Consider the following 18,793-nt stretch of genomic DNA (forward strand, 5'->3'; position numbering starts at 1 on the left):
TCAGTTATTAGCCGTTAATGAGTAATTTACTTGTTTCACTTCGGTAATTAATTTGGCTATATATGTCCCGATTGGTGTTTCTATCGATATGCGGCTAATTGCGTGGATCTTTTATTAGAATATTGGCCTTATATAAGGTAGTTTTTTGATTTGATTGAAAATTTATTAACTCTTAGCTTAGGGACATTGCAGTGGGATGCAGTTCATAATCGAAATATGAAATGCGGTGAAATGCAAGAAATTGCGAGAAAAAGTCGATGTTTTATTAATTTTTTTACCCATTGACCGACGTCAGACTCTAACTATTATAAAATGACGATCTTCGTTTGTAATGTATCAAATTATATAAACAAAAAATATGTTCCAAGATGGTTTATGTCGTAATTGCAAAATTTAAAAATGCTTATAAGATACAAATTTGTCATGTACTTGAAATAGTGATTTAATCATTTAAAATATTTTGTTTTAATTAAATAGTCATATAATTATAATTATCGAAAATTATAAACTGTCGCAATTTTTATATTTCAAGTTTTTGTGCAATATTTACATTTGAATGCATCATTTTGGCGCCCAACAATTTTTAAAACTGCATGTTTTATCAAAGTCTATACTATACACTTTGCTTTTATATTTCGATAATCTTCCTTTGTGCCGTATCAAATAAATAAAAATTATATTTCAAGATGGTTTAAGTAGTAATTGCAAAATTTAGAAATACTTGTAACATACAAATTTGTCATGTTCTTAAAATATTGATTTAATTATGTGGATTATTATTTTTTTATTGAATAGATAAAAAATTACGAACCGTCGCAATTTTTATATTTCCTCAAAGACAAAACCTCAATAAATATTAACGAAATTGCAGATTAATAGTACAAAAAACCGATACTTAATTTAATTATGCAGAAATATGAGAAAAATTCCCATATAGCAAGTTTGTAACTGTTCAGAGGCGTACTCTTATCATAAACATATCTGTGCACAAAAAAAAAGCGATAATTACAATTCAACCCATAAAGATAAATCAAGAAATAAACGAGACTATTAAAATCGTAAATTCGTTATGGCGGTGTACAAGTTCCCTCTCTTTCTCTTGGCCTGACATAACGTGTCATGCACCAAAACGGTGTAGTATGTCATAAGGAGGGAAAAAGAAGAAAAAAGAATTGAGGCAGAAGATTAAATTCCAGCCAGGCCATATTAGTTGCTAAAGTGGCAATTAAAAGTATAGTTGCAGGTGTGCGGAGAAAACAGTACACAATCGTAAAATTGATTTTATGCCCCGGTGCCAGGCCGATATACACAAATTCCGTACCGCAGATATGATCTGTATCGGTGGCTATTAAGGGCCGATATTTACGGCCGATTTAATCTTTAATGTATAAGGCCTTAAAATTTAATAGTTTATTCATTATTTATATACTTTCGGTTACAATAATTGTCGAATTATTAATGAAGCTGCTCTACTATATGTACGGGCTTATTTGCAATTATTATTGTTATTGGAGAAAATATATGTGGGCTTACAGCGTCGACGTACAGGTGAATTTTTGCAAATAAGGAATATATTTTTATTATATATAGATGCGTTTAAAATGGTTTAGTTTCTGGAAGACAACTCAAAATGCCATGATATTTAACCGTATTTATGGAAATGAAGCTTCAAAGTTGCTTTGATGATTAGACTTTTTGGCGCCCAACAGAAATGAATTTTGTCAAATTGGTTATTAAATAAGGTCTTTCTTTCTGTTTTTTAAGTAAAAATATTGTCATTGTTGTTATCAATTTTTGGATTTTCTTAGGTCTGCTTCCTAGTAATAATAAACGTAAGAAATATAGAAAAAATCAATTTTTCGATCTGGTTATTCAACGAGGCATTTTCCAATTTCTTCACAACTAGATTTGATTTTTTGTTTGTTTTTGCCATAAAATAAATGTAAAAACGGATAATTTTTTCCAGAGAGGATGAATAAAAAAATTATAGGACTAAAAATTGGTATTTCAGCTTGAACTATTTCAAAATATTGTAAAAATGTAGACTTGAAGAGAATTGAAGATATTTTCATTAAATTCCTCGATTTACGATAGTTAAACGAATTCAAATTTTACGCTTACTATTTTAATTTGTTATCCATTTTAATTTAGGTATTTTTTAATTAATTAATTTTTAGTTTAAATGCCTCATTTTAAGTCGAGCTTAGACAGATACTCCTTAACTAATTAACTACCATTTTTCTTTAAAAAAAACATCAACCTTTAACTTTATATTTTAAATTTAATTACCACGGTATATCATTTTGATTAATTAATCTTCTTTAGACACTACATTTTTTAATTTTAATTATTTGCCAATTCAATTTAATTTTTATTGTTTATGTAGTACCACCACAATTAATTAATTAATTATCCATCATTTTAAATTACTCTAGCATTTTAACCGTAAATTGCTGTCCAGTTTATTTTTTAATTAATAAATTTTAATTAGATTTAACTTATTTACGTCATCGAATCAAGTATTTAAATTCACATCGTGTATTTTAATTTCAATTAATTAAACTTCTTTAATTTTTACTGTATCGTAGCCCTCCTTGACTTATTCTAATTTTACTACGTCACCATTTAATTTAATTTAATTACAATCTACTCTTCATTGTAACATGTTAACAAATTCGAATTTTACGCTTAATATTTCGATTAATTATACATTTAAATTTTATTATTTTGTCGTAATTTTTTAAATAAACTTTAATAGGTATTGTTATATAATTTAACTTAATTAAATAATTATTTTAACTTTATCGTATATCAATTTATTTAATTAATCTCCTTATGCAGTACATTTTTTAATTTTAATTATTATTGGATTTAACTTGATTTTTGCAGTTTATATATATAAACTGCAATAATCAATACCAATATATATATATACGTCAAAATGGTTAAGTTAAATAAATTAAAATTATGAATAAAAACAAAAAATTATCTTAATAAAACAAATATATTTCTTTTTATGCAAAAACTAAAAACTGTCCCAAACAAAAGTGCCTTAACTATTGAAATCCTTAACTCAGAGCTACGTTTCCACCCTTAAATTCATCCTCAGGAAGGGCACTATTTTAGTGTGAAAGAAAAATTGAGATACTTTAACTAGTTCCTAAGTTATACTCAAAAATGTATGCTAGTTAATAAAAATAGTGATATTGCAATATATGTTTCGATAATCTCAAATTTAGAGGTTTTTGGACCTAAAGTGAAAAAATTGGCTCTAACTCAAAAAACTTTTGAGGTACAAACACTCTCATATCATAATATTAAGTAAGAAATGCTATTTCTTTGACCAAAATGTCTGTAAGAATATTTCAATTGCTTTATGGAAATTCTTGCAAGAAACGTGAACATTTGCTAAGAAAAATAGCAAAAAAAAATGCCCCATACAAAAGTAATTTAACAACCGAAATCCTTAAGCCAGAGCCATGTTTCGACCCTTAAATCCATCCTCAGGAAGGGCTCTATTTTGGTGTGAAAGAAATATGGAGGTACTTTAACTAGTTCCTAAGTTATATTAAAAACTGTACGCTAGTTAATAAAAATAGTGATATTGCAATACATGTTTCCATAACCTCAAATTTGGAAGCTTTCAAGGTCCACCTTGACTGACAAAATTATTTATAACTTAAACGTTTTTTGAGGCACAAAAACCGTTCATATATGAAAATGTTTAGTAAGAAATATTCTTTCAGGAATCATCATGAGACAGACGGAGAGTCGTCTTAAGACAATAATAATAATACTTATAATAATAGTGGTAATAATCAAATTAATGCAAAACTAGTCGATTTTTTTTGTCATATTTTCGAAATTTTTTCCCTCCTATATCTAGGAAATTAAACATAAACAACCAACCAAAAAACCGGCTAAAAATCACTGTTTATTGTACACACACACATACACAGAAACATCCAGTCCTTTTTACCATGTAGTGCAACAGAAAAGCAATTCGAGGTCTGTCGTTTTGTTTTTCTATTTATCTAAACCGGGCATCAGGGATAAAATCAGCATCACCACAGGGAGATCACCGAATAATTTATGGAAACTGACCGATGCATTTTACATTTGAGTCCTCCTCCCTCGTTGTTACGTAAACAGGTAATATCGAGGTTTTTTTTTCACTCACTCAAACTCACTCAATCCAGTGTTTAGGGTTAAATGTAACTAACTAAAGGTCTCTTTTGTTTATAGATCGGTTATTGTGAAGCTTTATATGGGGGATAAATTAAAATAGAAATTGTATCGGGAGTATTCGCACTCAGATTTTTGAATTAAATTAATTTGTCGTTTTGAGGGTATTCGCGGGGCTTTTGTGTGAAATTGCCCGCAATTTGCGTAAATAATTAACAATTTGACCTGAAGTATTTGGAAATTGGTTATTTTCGAAAATCAGTGTAATGGTAAAAGGATTGTTTTTATTAGTCAAGGCGTGTCATTTTAGGCATTTATTTGAAGAGTTATCTAGTGTTTCCAGGCTAAATATTTGAAAAACGATTGATTTTATGATAAAATTGTTAGAAATAATTTTTATGGAGCTGGATTTAAGCATTAGTTTCACTTCTTAGCAATTTTTTCATAAAACTAACAAAATTGAAAATATTTGATTAATTATCCCAGGTTGGTGGGTATCCAGTGCTTCTAGGCCAAATATCTCAATAACTAGAAATGTGAGAATTCATTTTTATACAGCTGGATCTAAGTAACAATTTAATTTTCTAGCAATTTTCTTATAGAGCCGATAAAAATGAAGATATTTTTCAAAATAGCCAAAATTAAAGGGTGTCAAATCCTTCTAAGCCAAATATCTAAAAAACTATTGATTCTATCGAAAAATTGTTGAAAATTATTTCTATAGAGCAGAATCTGAACAATATTTTTACCCCTTAGCAATTTTTAATAGAGCCGATAAAAATGAAAATATTTTAAGAAATATCCAAGGTTAATGGGTATCAAATATCTCAGAATCTGTTGATTGTATGAGAAAATTGTTAGAAATAATTTTGATTGACCTGGACTTAAGCATTAATTTGACTTCTTAGCAATTTTTTGATAAAACTAAAAAAATTTAAATATTTGATAAAATAAAATTATCTGAGGTTGGTGTCAAATATGCCAATAGCCAGAATTGTGAGAATTGATTTTTATAAATCCGGATCTAAGTAACAATTTAATTTTCTAGCAATTTGATTATAGAGACAATAGAAATGAAGATATTTTAAGAAATAGCCAAAATTAAAGGGTGTCAGATCCTTCTAAGCTAAATATTAAAAAAACTATTAATTCTATCAAAAAATTGTTAAAAATTATTTTTATACAGAATCTGAACTACATTTCCACTGCATAGCAATTTTTAATAGAGCCTATAAAAACTTTAACCATAACATGAATATAATATAAATTTTTGGTAATTAACAAGCAATATCTCAAAAACGATTGAACTCAGAATAAAAAGTGTATTTGTAAGTTTTTTAACGCTAAATAACTTTGAAACCCTCGCGTCGGATAAAAAATAATATTTCTTACATAAAAATAAAAAAAACACATTTTTGGTACTTTGACGTCCTCTATCTTTGGCCTTGTTGCTCGTAGATAATTTTACCCTCTACAAGTTTTGTTCTAAAAGTTGTTTTTCTGCGACTTAAATACGGTTTTCGAAAAAAATCAAGTTCAAAAATGTTTTGTTGAGTTTTTCAAAAAAATGCCGGGGGTTCGTGGCATCGTAACTATTCGGATTCAAGCCGTCTTTTGACAATATTGATAGACACTCAAAATATGAAAGGTGATACTATTTTTGTCGAACTAGGGCTTTTTTTTGTAAGTTACATTGACTGTATATAATAATATATATTTATTTAGCAACATGTGAGTTGGGAAATAACCCACCCCTTTTCTGTCATCGACGTGTATTTATTTTTATTTGGTTTACATTCATAATTTTAAGGAGACCATCGATCCCTAGAAGGTTCTCACAGGTAAGAAAATAATTAATTTGAAGTGGTTACTTTAATAAAAAAAACTACCTGTAATATGGTCGCTAGTTTATAAGCCCGGTCGTGGTAAATTGATACAATAGGTAATTATTAATTAACCCATTATAATTAGAGTATAAGCACCGTTGTTAGTGAGAAGTGAGTCAAGTTAACTGCTAAGAAGCAAAGTGAGTGTAAATAGAGTAAAATTGAGTATACAGAAAGACAGCAAAGACAATTCATTGTTTACAACTGCTTTTATGAATAACTGTTTCTGTTCCGTCAAATCGGAAGACTCATTTCTTTATTTATTTTTATTCTTTTTTTTATTGTCAATATTCATATAATTATATTTAACATGAGCTTTGCTTCGTCGTGGTACTGATCGTTGTTAATATCTAAAATTGTGTTGTACAATTTCTTTAGTTTTTTTTTTGCTAAATCATTATTCGCGGCTTTTTATTGCGTCATATGTAAGACAACCTTAATTTTGACCGAGAAGAGTCGCACGCACCTCTAGTCCAGTACTGCATCGATCCTGATTGATAGAAACTGGCAGCATGAGGATTGGTATATAAACTACTGACCAAATAATTCGCTCTCCATAAAAAAAAGACACGCGAGTGAATTCCAAAAATTATAAGTGCCGGCACACCGTCAAACCCAGCAAATATTTGGAGGTAAACCTGGAGGAGCAGTCCTGAACAGAAGCGACAGCAAGGTGAGCCACAAATTATTTTGGGGTTGTCTTGGCCGCCGTCTTAAATTTTTATGCATTAATTAATTAAAGATACAGTCCACTATTTTTATATTTCTCCTACAGTTTCATTTTTCTATCTTCGGATCTAATAAATGAGCATATTTGGTACTGTGAAAGTTTGGTTTTAAAAGCTGTGGTCCTTCGATAAACATACAAAATAAATAAGTACAGTCCACTAGCACTCTCCAGTGGCACAATTAAACAATTGTCCCTTCCCCCCTATATTTGGGGAAGAAGCCATGCAACAGTTCTTCCCCGAATAATGTAATACATATATAACCAGAACACAATTTTTTTTTTCGTTTTTTGGCCTTGTGCTTGGCACATTTAGCTACGTGTCCTAATATAGGAACTCATTCATAATAGAGCAGGTTGCTAATATAATATTTAAAAAATTATACTATTGGGTAATATGACATTGTATCTAATAAAAAGAGTATAAAAAAATGAATAGTGCAAGAAAGATTAATACCATAAATTATTAAAAATATACAAAACACACTTAAATTGCTAAACGTTGCATTCCACCTTATTTGCGAACTATCGATAATCGATGATATTACTGAGGTAGCATCTCGTGTAGAGAGTGTTCGAAAAATAGACGGAGATATTTCAATGGGCAAAAAAATGTACGCCACTGCCTTTTTTTGACTTTATTATTTGTTGTTTGATTAATCATTTAAAAACACAACTTTTTTGCCTCTTGTATTTTTTTCGTATCTCGCTTCGTTTTCGACAAAAAAAAAATAAATACCGTTTTATTGCATGCCACTGGACAAAATTGGTTTATTAATTTTTGGTAAAAAAATCACAAGTGGCTTGGAAAACAAGAAATCAAAAACATTTCTAGGAGCTTTTCTATTGTAACAACAACTACAACAAATGTTGTGTACAAATGAGTGTACACCTTCTCACTCGACGAATCGTTAAACGACGCACTCGAGCTAAAATTCGAGGTCTATTTCTCACTTCTTCGCAAGCATTTACAATTTTATTTCTTAACTCTTTTATTGTTTGTATGGGACTAGCATAAACCAGACTTTTTAAAGTGTCCCCATAAGTAAAAATCTATTGTATTTAGGTCAGGGGAGCGAGGTGGCCATTGAATTGGTCCACCTCTTCCAACCCAATTTTCTCGAGGAGGAGCTCCATCGTGCATAAAAGTTATTTGATTACGTACATTTAGAGGAACTTCTTGCAGCAGTACGGGCAATTCTTGTTAAAGAAATTCTAAGTAAGATTCACCGTTTAATCTTAAGGGTAAAAAGAAAGGCCCAATTAAATTGTCAACAACAACACCCATCCACACATTTAAAGAAAATTGTTCTTGGTGGCGACATTGTACGTAAGCTGTAAGAGTATTACGCCGTAAAAAGTACGGTTTTATTAAAATTTCTGTTGTTATTAACTTTTTCGTAATACCATTGGCAAAACTGCAAACGGGGCAGAAAATCTCTTGGTAGTAATGCTTGCACACGCACGTTAAACATGATACGGATACAAAAGTTGTTCGGAAAGAACCTGTCATACAGTGCTATTGGAATAATTATCCCCTAATCGAGCTGCTATAGTCCGGGTACTTACACCAGAATTTTCTTCCACGGCACGTAAAACTGCATCTTCAAACTCAGGCGTTCTTACGGACCTCGGTCGGCCTCTATCATTGGTGGGAATGGCAAAACTTCTTAAGTAACTTTATTGTCAAAAACATCACGAAAAATAAATTAGAAAATTTAGCTCTTTCGCGCAATCTACGGTCTACGCTTTCAAAGGTTTTACTATCTGGAAGTTGCCGTTGGGCAAACGCTTATGCATACAGGCGTCTCGCTACATAACAATTAGTCTAAGCACGTGCATACATTACATGCATGTCTGCCATTTCCCCAAAACTGTAATTTTCCATCACAAAAAACGAGATAAAAACTTTTTAGAGAAATTTCACCAAGAAAATTAGGTAAATAGTTATTTTCTAGAAGAACTGACGCTTGTCAATGTCAAACCTCCATGCAGAAATGATTTTTTGTTTTCCAAGGCACAAGTTGCTAAGATGCCTCCCGGGACGCCACTGGATCTTATAATTTTAATCTAATTAGGGCTAAATTAGCCTCTTAATACAACAAGTAATACGGCCAAATTTCAAAAGAATCGAGTAAATTTTTTTTTTAAATTAATAAGAAATGAATATTTAAAAAAAATGTATCACCCTGTATCTTGAAAACTGTGCATTTCCATGTTTATAGAAATTTTTTGTACAAGAATTTTCAAACACCCTGTATATATTTTACAAAAAAAAAATCCAAAACCGAGAAGTTCTCTCCATTCGTGGCGCGTGTCGTAGTCGGACCTTTTTATATTCTCGTCGATGTCGTTGCCGGCGGTGGAGAAAATCGTCGGTCTGAGGCGACGTCACGTCCCCCAGATCATCGGGTGTGATGAGCCCGATAAAATCGGAGACGTGGTGAAGAGCGAATAGAGCCGAAAACCAGAGAAAGAATCTCGTGAAAGAGGTGACTGAATAAAATGGCATTAAGTTGAGTGTTTAGTCATCATCGAGAAATAACAAGGGGTTTTTTCGGGGGTAAGGTGATTGATTTTAACCGTCTTGGAGAGATCAGGATTTTTAATGACACTTGATACTATTCTTCTATTGAGTCTGTAGTCGGCAAACGAATGTTAAGAATGCAATAGTTGGGTTTAACCGAATTGCCAATGTTAGCTATGTTAAGCATACTTTTTACTTTATTCTATTTGAATCTTTAAAGAGGAAAAATAGGATTAACAATAGTGCATTTTTTTAACGTTTAACAATGAACTTTTACGAGTATATTAAGGGAGAAATGTTACGGCTCAATAGGTTAAAATTTAAAAAAATTAGTTTCACTGGCGTCCCACCGGAAATTACCCATAAATTATGAAATTTGTGTATGCAAATATTATATTAGTTTAATTGTCAATATATTAGTGTATTATAAAGGTTGGATTATTAAAGAAAATGAAATTTAGTACCTATATATTTACGGTAATAGTTATTTTATATTTATTATAGGTGATTGATTTTAACCGTCTTGGGGAGCGTAATCAGGATGTTTCTGTTTTGGTTATTATAGGAAATTATCCAGGGAACTTAAACAATAATTTATTCACTAATTTAATTATTTATATAAAAACTGAACAGTGCCTATGCAGGGGGGGAGGAAACAGTCGACGCAAGACAAGAGTCAAGAAGCCAAGTCACCACAGGACACCAAAACCCCGATGATTCCATAATGCTTATTAATAATCTAAAATCACTTACCAAATTTGTTAAGGATGATCAGTTGAAAATAGAAGTTAATTTGCAAAAATGGATGGTAAAACGATAAAATGTACTGGATTATTGTACTGGACTATTATGAACATATTGACAATTGCATTAAACATAAAAAAACTAAAACATTAACGATTTTAAATTTTTCATGGCTCTCTAGATGGGAATATAAAAAAAAATTAAATAATTTTGAAGTTAAATGTCAAAAGTTGACATTATTTTTCTTAAAATGTAATTTTCTATGAAAATATGTCAACAAAATTGGGGGATCCTATTTAAAATAAGAAAATTAGGATCATTTCCGGTTAAACCGGAAGTGATAGAAAACTACTGAATACGTCAGCCAATCCCAATTTAAGTGCTACACCCACGTACCAAATTTAATTTTTTTTTACTTAAAAATTTTCCACCACTTTCCTAAGCGGGTGTATAGTTAAAGACATCTACTTAATAAAAGTCTCACTTAAATTATTGTGATATCGTATATGGTCCTTGTCTTCTGGCAATCGATTCAAAGCGTATTCAATTAATCCAGAATTGTTGCGTAAGATTGATAATTGGCATGTAAAAGTACGATAGAAATGTGGGTGATCAGATGCGTGAGATGAAATGGTTGGATATGGCTAAACGGAGGTTAAAACACGGTCTTTTGATATTTAGTAAAATTCTATTTATAAGAAATGTCCAGGGTACCTATATCAAAAAATTCAATTCAGATATAACGCTCATGACCTAGACTTAATTAAGAAATAAAAAGTTTCTAACACCTCCTCAACACAAAACATGTTTATTTGAAAGAAGTTTCGGTATATCTGTAACCAGGAGAGCTAGAAAGTTGGTTAAATGGGAATAATTGATAGGTTTTGGGTGCTCAATAATATGCCGCTTTAAAATTAAAAAAAAATCAAGTAGTTCCTGATAAATATGGATATTTGTCAAGTTTTAAATTATACAAATTTACTGGTTTAATTATTAGAGTAAAGCGGGGGAATATGCCGCATCGGGTAATATGCCTTAATATTCGTGCAGGCAAAGGGTCGGTTTGGGAAATAAGTCGTACTTATAATGTTTCGGTTAGAACCTTAATGAGAAGAATGCGTTCCGGAAATTTGGATAAGATGGCATTAGGTCGCAAATGGAACAAGAAGCAAGTTTAGCCAAATATATACAAAACATGGCATTTCACGGCTTTGCTTTAACAGCTCATGATATAAGAAAGCTTGCTTATTCTTTTGTGGTCCAACAAAATATTCCACATAAATTCAATACTGAACGGAAAATGGCAGGACAAGACTGGTTTCTAGCCTTTATGAGAAGACACTCTGTACTGGCCGTTCGTAAGGCTCAAGGTATGTCTACTGCCAGGGCCAAGAGCATGACAAAACAAGAAAGTACACAATATTTTGAATTACTGGGAAATGTTCTTACAGAAAATAATTTATTGAATACCCCACAAAAGATTTTGAATCTCGATGAAACAGGATTGCAATTGAATAACAATCCAGGCAAAGTTGTGGTAACAAAAGGCGCTAAAATGCTGAAACTATTTCCGTTATAACCTGTGTAAACGCAGAAGTAACTTTTTTCCCACCCTACTGCATATTTAAGGGCAAAAATACAAAACGGGAATTCGAAGATGGCCTACCACCTGGCGGCAAGGTTGTTATGGGCGAAAAGTCAGCTTATGTCACATCTGAAATTTTCTTCCAATGGTTTAAAGACTTTTTTATTCCGCGGAAAGGTACCGGTAAGGTTCTATTAATTATGGATGGACATTCCTCGCACTATTCCAATGTCGAACTCTTAGATTTTGCTGTAGCGAATGACGTGATCCTGTTTTGTTTGCCCAGCCACACCACTCATTGGCTCCAACCGCTTGATCGCTCATTCTTTAAGCCCTTAAAAGCTTATTGGGCTCAAACTTATCAAAACTGGGTACATAACAATCCTGGTCGAAAACTAAGCCGATTGCAATTTGCCCAACTATTAAATATTGCCTGGTGTAAGGCTGCAACAATTCAAAACGGGACTTTCGGTTTTAGACCCTTGGGATTTACCCTTTTAATCCCGAAAAAAATCTGGATTATGCTTTTATGGTCAACGACGAACCATCTGTTGAAGATAGTCTTAACCCGGAAGAGATTTCCAGTGCGGAGGAGAATGATCCCAGACCAGGTAATGTCACTGCAGTTGAGGAACCTGAAGATACGAATCCCTTTGAAGCAATTTTACCGGTTCCATGCGTCGAACCAGGACCAAGTGGCTATAAACCGAAACCACATGCCGAGATACTAACTTCACCAGGAACAATTTATGCAAAGAAAAAAGGAAAGAATAAAAAATTAAAACAAAAAGAAGAACGGAAAAAATACAAAATATTAAAAAAACAAAGAAAACCGGGATACCAAAGAAGAAAACCAAAGAACTACTAAGCCCTTCTTCGTCAGATACCGAAACAGAAGTAGTAACACAGGAAAGCGACGAATCCGAAGTCTATATTGATGAATCAGAATTTTGCGCACAATGTCATGGATCATTTTACGATAAAAAAGGTCCCAAATGCGACTGGCTTCAGTGCGTGACATGTATGAAATGGATCCATGAGATATGTACAAGATCTGACAGATTTTGCGAAGAATGTACGCCATTATCCGAATTTGCTTAAAGAAACAGTTAAATTAGAGGATATCTACAAGTAGCCACTAGGAATTATATTAATAAGTTTTCATGTTTTGTATTTGACTTATTTCATTAGAAATAAATTTATGTTTTTGGGATCATTAGCATTTTTTATTAAAAAAAACTCCTAATTCCTAATTTTTTCGTAACGAAAACATGTTGCCATATTACCCTGAGCTAGATGCCATATTACCCATGGGTGCGGGTAATATGGCAATACCGTATCATTGGACATTTATGATAATACTCTTTCTGACGACGAGAATATGGCAACGAGAGTTTTCACGTCGCAAACCTACATGGGTACGCTCTAAGGTTCAGCGTTCGTATTGCGAGTAGGTCCGATGAAGGTCAGAATGTGAGCGATTGACATTTATGTTGCCATATTTCCCCGCTTTACTCTATATAATTAAGAAAATAAAAAATAGCACAAAAGAAATTTCCCTTTTTTATAAAAACGTGATTTTTAATTACTAGCAAAATTCTAACCAAAAAACGTGAAGTGAAGTTCTTGTTTTGTCAAAAGTCAATTGTCACTTTTTGGGCTATGCCCATTGGTTACACGCTATATATTTAAGGTAAGTATACACTCAACGATTTACTTAAGGTAAGTATATACTAACTTATTCTAGCAGTTCCGGAGATATCCGAAAAAAAAACCGAATTTTACGAAAAATTTAATATTTCCTCCTAACTTTATGACAAAAGATTTTTGAAAATTGTTATTAAATTTTAGATCCGACGTTTCATCTTCGGGCCACCATTATCAACTTTTTTTTTCAAATACGGACCTAATTTTTCGATTTAAGTGCTTTCAATTCCGAATTCAACGGTGTATCGCAAGTTGTGGTTCAATCATGTTTTAGACCTTTTTTAAGCATTATTAAATATCTTTGATGCCTCAGAATAAAATAGGCTTTGGAAACAAAATGGACAAAATACGTACCTAAAATATTTAGAATAATAATATTATTTAAAAAATCAATCTAAGGCCTACTCAATACAATTAATTTAATGCTTGCTAATAATTCAGCAACATTCAAACAATAACAACTTTTGTAAATGTAAGTTTCAACAGATTCCCAAAGAAAGAAATTTAAGAGAGTAATGTCGGGGACGTACTGGAATATGTGCTGATGTGTTTTCTTGAAAATTTAGTTCTAACTATGTTTTCTTAGAAAATAAGCGGGTGTTTCATCTTGTTGAAACGAATGGTTTCAAATTTCCGCAAGAGACAAATTGTCTATTCCATAAATTATCTACTGCACTAACCCAAGTAACTGACGATATTTTGTATGATCTGGCTAATAACCTATATTGCACTGTTTCTCGCACAATGCCTAAATGTGGGTTCCAGGGTTATGATTATTAGCCTTTATTAGGGCACGCAAAGAAAACGCAGCTTTATATCGTTAAACCCAGCTTTAGTATTGAAAGATAAATCAATGTCATAATTGACAACTAATTTAGTCTATAACCTCAATTCAAAAAAATAAATACAAAGACAGTAATGCTCTAATACTTAAATTATAATTATGAAATTTAAAATTATGAGAAAGAAAATAAAGTAAAATTTAGCACTTAATACTTATTCAATTGTACATCTGATAATACCTCGCATATACGTATATACTCATTTCCAAATTTCAAATCAAATCAGTGATGGTGGTTATATAAACAATTTTGCTAAATTGAATTTAAAATCTGTGATCATTTCTACATATTAATTAAAAAAAAAAAAAAAAAAATCTATAAATTGTGACGAACCGATAAATCAATACCTGGAGAAACCAAGCCAAAAAGAAAAAGGGTCTACCTGAAATTCTGAGTCTCTCCGACTGGTAGCAGGGCCCACCTGATCTGAATGGGGCTCCTTTGTTGGCAGCTATACGTTTGGGTCAAAAGAAGCAGCAGCAGATCGACCAGTTAGGATGCTTCCAGAATGTCTAGCAGGTAGTGGAAGGCAATCGGTATTGGGTGTAGCCGATTGAGAGGAATGCAGGTTCCGGAGGTGATGATCCAAGCGACTTGATGTGGTAACACGTGGAGTAGCAAGTGAGGTGGAAGCAGTAACAGTAAAAATGTAGCAAAAGCAGAAGCAGAGGATAAGCAGAAGGTACAGGAAGGCCTAAAAATGGGGACCACACATGAGGTTCGACATGGCTGTCAATTTTATGGCATTTTTGTGTGGGTAAGTAAGTTAAATTTTATAAAATTGCTCTCTGAAAAGTTGGATGCATTGATGTTCTTTTGAGTTAAACCGAAAAGCATGCAAATAAGAAATTAATTAGATGAAAAAAATAGGAAAATGACTTAGGCATGTAACATGTGCTAACTTACCGAAGATGGAATGTGGCCTTTTCTGGGGTTTATTTAACACAACAAAAACAAGGAGCCCTATAAACTCTTAGGCCTACTTAGAAAATCAGCAATTAAGCTATCCTAGCACATACTAGTAACTACAAAAAAAATTAGGCTAAGATAGGGTCTACCTTTTCACATCCGCATTAAGCGAAACTATCTGTCATACTCTAGAACCAGATAAAGAATGAATCTATTAAAAATAGGATTGTCAGTTCCCTCCAAATTTTAAGGAATGCATTTATCTGTCAAGTACCTAGGTGTTGACATGCTGGGTTTAACTACTGGGTACTATCTGGTACCAACATTGGTTTAAGTAATTTGCAACTATGGAGCAATCTATAACTTGAGGCCATGGTTTAGCAACAATAATTTACAAAAAAAAAACTGACAGACCAGATTGACATTAACATTCTTATCACTATTGATCCTTATGATTTGAACAAAATAAACAATTAGTTAATAAGTGCTCAGTATTCATTGAAATCTAAAATAGGCCAAATTGACCTGCAAGGTAAAATCAATGCAAAATCAATGGCAGTTCCTAATTCTATTCAATCAACAAAACAATGAAACAATATCCCATATTATTATTTACTTTCCTCATCCAATAATGGTTTTCCTTGCGTTTCAGATCGGGTATGTTAGGAGGGACCATCTTAACGGTATCATATCTGTGTAGTATGTATATTTATGTATGATTTTTAAATAAATTATTTTATGAAACTATGGTTGCGATTTACTTTATCTTGGTAAAAAAAATTAATAAATCAATTAATATATCTGTTGGAGATTAAACCTGTAACACCTAGCCACGGTGTTGGTTCTTTTAGATTGTTTCAAGGCTTTTAATTTGGTAAATCACAAAATTCTTTTAGCATTACTATATTATTTAGGTTTTTAGCGAGTCGGCTGTGTTCTTATCTATCTAACCGGAAACAAAGCGTAACATTAAATGGCAAAATTTCGAAAGCCCTGGATCTGATTATTGGCGTTCCCCAAGGTAGTATTCTTGGCCCATTGCTCTATACACTTTACACATCACAGATTACAAAAATAAAATATTGTAAACACCATAATTACGCTGATGACACTCAAATTTATTTTTCGTGTAAACACACTGATGTTCCTCAAGCCAATCAAAGAATTAATACTGATCTTAGCAACGTACTGTCGGTTAAAATTTAAAAGCTACATTTAAAAATTAACTCTGCTTAATCAACAACTATTCTTGCCCTGCTGAGTAATTGCTGTCCTTTTGAGTAATTTAAAAATTCCACTTAAAAACAATAAAATTATTTTTAAAAATAGTGCCAAGAATCTTGGTTTGATAATCGATCATAAATTAATATTTAAAGAGCATATTACGCTCAAATTAACAACTAGATATTCTACTTTAAGATCTATTTTTTCTCAGAGACACTTTTTAAGGGCCAACATTAAAAAAATGCTTTACGATTCCCTTGTATTATCACCAACAAACTTCTGCGATACTATCTATGGGCCCTGTCTTCATTATTATGACTCATATAGAATACAGAAACTCCAAAATTCTTGCCTTAGGCTTATATTTGGCATAACAAGAAGAGAGCATAATATATCTCATAAGCTGAAGGACGCAGCATGGCTAAATATGGAAAGTTGACGATTGCTACATTCTGTTTGTTTTTTTTATAAGGTGATTAAATGGGACACTCCACTAGTTAGAAAAGTGACTTATCGAACCGATATACACAATTTAAATATAAGAAGAAAAAATTTATTAACTGTTCCTTCTCACAACAAAGAAATTTTTAAAAAGTCATTTTCGTATGTATTACTGCACCTTGTAAATAAATTTAAAATATTAGAATTTTTGATGTCCGAGAATGCATCTAAAGCAAAATTTAAGCGACATTTGTTCAACGGATAAATTTTCTCTTTTAATTAAAAATAACAACTATGAATATTAATGTGCAAATTAATATTTTATAATAAAATAATTTTTTTTTAATGTTGTATACAAAGATGGAATTTAACGTTGAAATTATAGTTTAATCTTGCCCTCTCCTCTTTCTATCCCATTCCTTTTTTAAGTATATGTTCCTGTTTATTTTTTTTTGCATACGATTTTTAATTCTAAGGCCTCAACAGAATTTGGGGGAAACTTCTTGAAAGTCTGAGTATAATGGCTCACTTCGCAGGTATAAATTAATTCTATGTGTGTATAAAATTATATTGTTAAGGGTAACGAATAATATTTTTATTTTTCTTATTTACATTGAAATAACATAGTGTTGTTCACTGTCTGTGTACCTCTGTTTATACTTTTTTTTTGCTTTTTGAGTGACTAAACCTTATTATTATCTAAAGATTCCGCTAAATAGTTTGCAGTAACCCAAGGTAACGCTCGGAATTCAAATTATGGATGAAAGGGCTAAGATTCTTCTTGACATATTGAATCCAAAACGCACCTTCTTTCATCAAACGAGGATTTTCTGTTGCCAAATAATGGTAATTCCCCCTTTTGAAAATACTATTTTTCGTTACCATGCTCTCATCAGACCAAATGATCTGGTTAGGAAAATCTTCATTACGAAAATGAAAATTCGTTTGATCTTTTAATTTGAAACGTCTATTATACAAAAAAAACCGTTTCTCTAATAAATTGCCAATTTATCCTTTCATATTATGCTTACTATGAAAACCGACCCTAAAATAATGAATTCCAAGGCAATTTTCCCACTTTTCCCTCAAAAAAAAAAAAAAAAAAAAAAAAAGAAAATAATATTTTTCCAATCAATTTTTCTTTTTTTTTTTTTTTTCGTTCAGTCAATATTTAAGCCTCGCCGTTGCCGCTACCGCGAACGAGGAGAACTTACTTCTGATTAATATTTATTTCCCATTTATCAAATTGAACGGTTCCACCGGGAATCGAACTTCAGTTTGGGCGCACCGGGTATAAATTTGTATTCTATATTTTAAATTAGAATATATTTCGATGTCGGAACGTCTATATTTCATGGAAAAATGTACCTACCTGAAAAGTTTTTAGTTTCGCAAGATGTATATTTTATTATATGTGCGGGGCCTCGGCGTTACGTAATTTCCTTTTATGGATTTTTAAAGGGGAAAACAGAGACCGTAACAGGCAAGCACTTTAATAGGATTATAAAAAATTAGGCGTTTATTAAGCATAAAATACCATTCAAATTAAATAATAGTACAAAGTTCATAGAGGCATTTTGCTTTTTGTAAGAGACTCTCATCCACTTTTTCCCTTTATCACTTCAATGCCATTCAGTATTTGCTCTCCTTTTGGAAATTATCCTCTCCTTATCGAATTATTTTGTATTTTATTAAATATTCTTGGAGTCTAGTATTTATATATAGTCTGACCGCACACTTACGTACGTTTTAAAACTATTACTGTGTTTACAGATCTGAAACTATAGTTAGTTTCACTAGAGACTAAAATTTCTTGAGGTTTCCTAAACGATCTTAAAATCATTCTATAATAATGGAGCTGTCTAATGTCCATCACGACACTAATACAATATTATTAATCTGAAGGCAAAAGCATACTTTTGTTAAAAATGCCTTTAAGTACCCAAGACTTTATTTTCACAATTTAACAAGTAAGATTAATAAATAGTTCTATCCTAAACATAATTGTACGATTGT

General features: G+C 31.7%; 1 protein-coding gene and 1 long non-coding RNA gene across 2 annotated transcripts in view; one reads left to right on the top strand and one right to left on the bottom strand.

The window, feature by feature from the left end:
• Positions 1–18,793, bottom strand: part of LOC126735180 (protein bric-a-brac 1-like) — a 487,514-nt gene that overhangs the window by 61,850 nt on the left and 406,871 nt on the right. The window lies entirely within an intron of this gene.
• On the top strand, positions 14,833–15,859 carry LOC126735187 (uncharacterized). The gene is made up of 2 exons (XR_007660345.1): positions 14,833–14,960; positions 15,765–15,859. It is a non-coding gene; the product is annotated as an uncharacterized LOC126735187 (long non-coding RNA).

This window comes from Anthonomus grandis, chromosome 4 (genome assembly GCF_022605725.1).
Source record: "Anthonomus grandis grandis chromosome 4, icAntGran1.3, whole genome shotgun sequence".
Taxonomy (NCBI): Eukaryota; Metazoa; Arthropoda; class Insecta; order Coleoptera; family Curculionidae; genus Anthonomus; species Anthonomus grandis.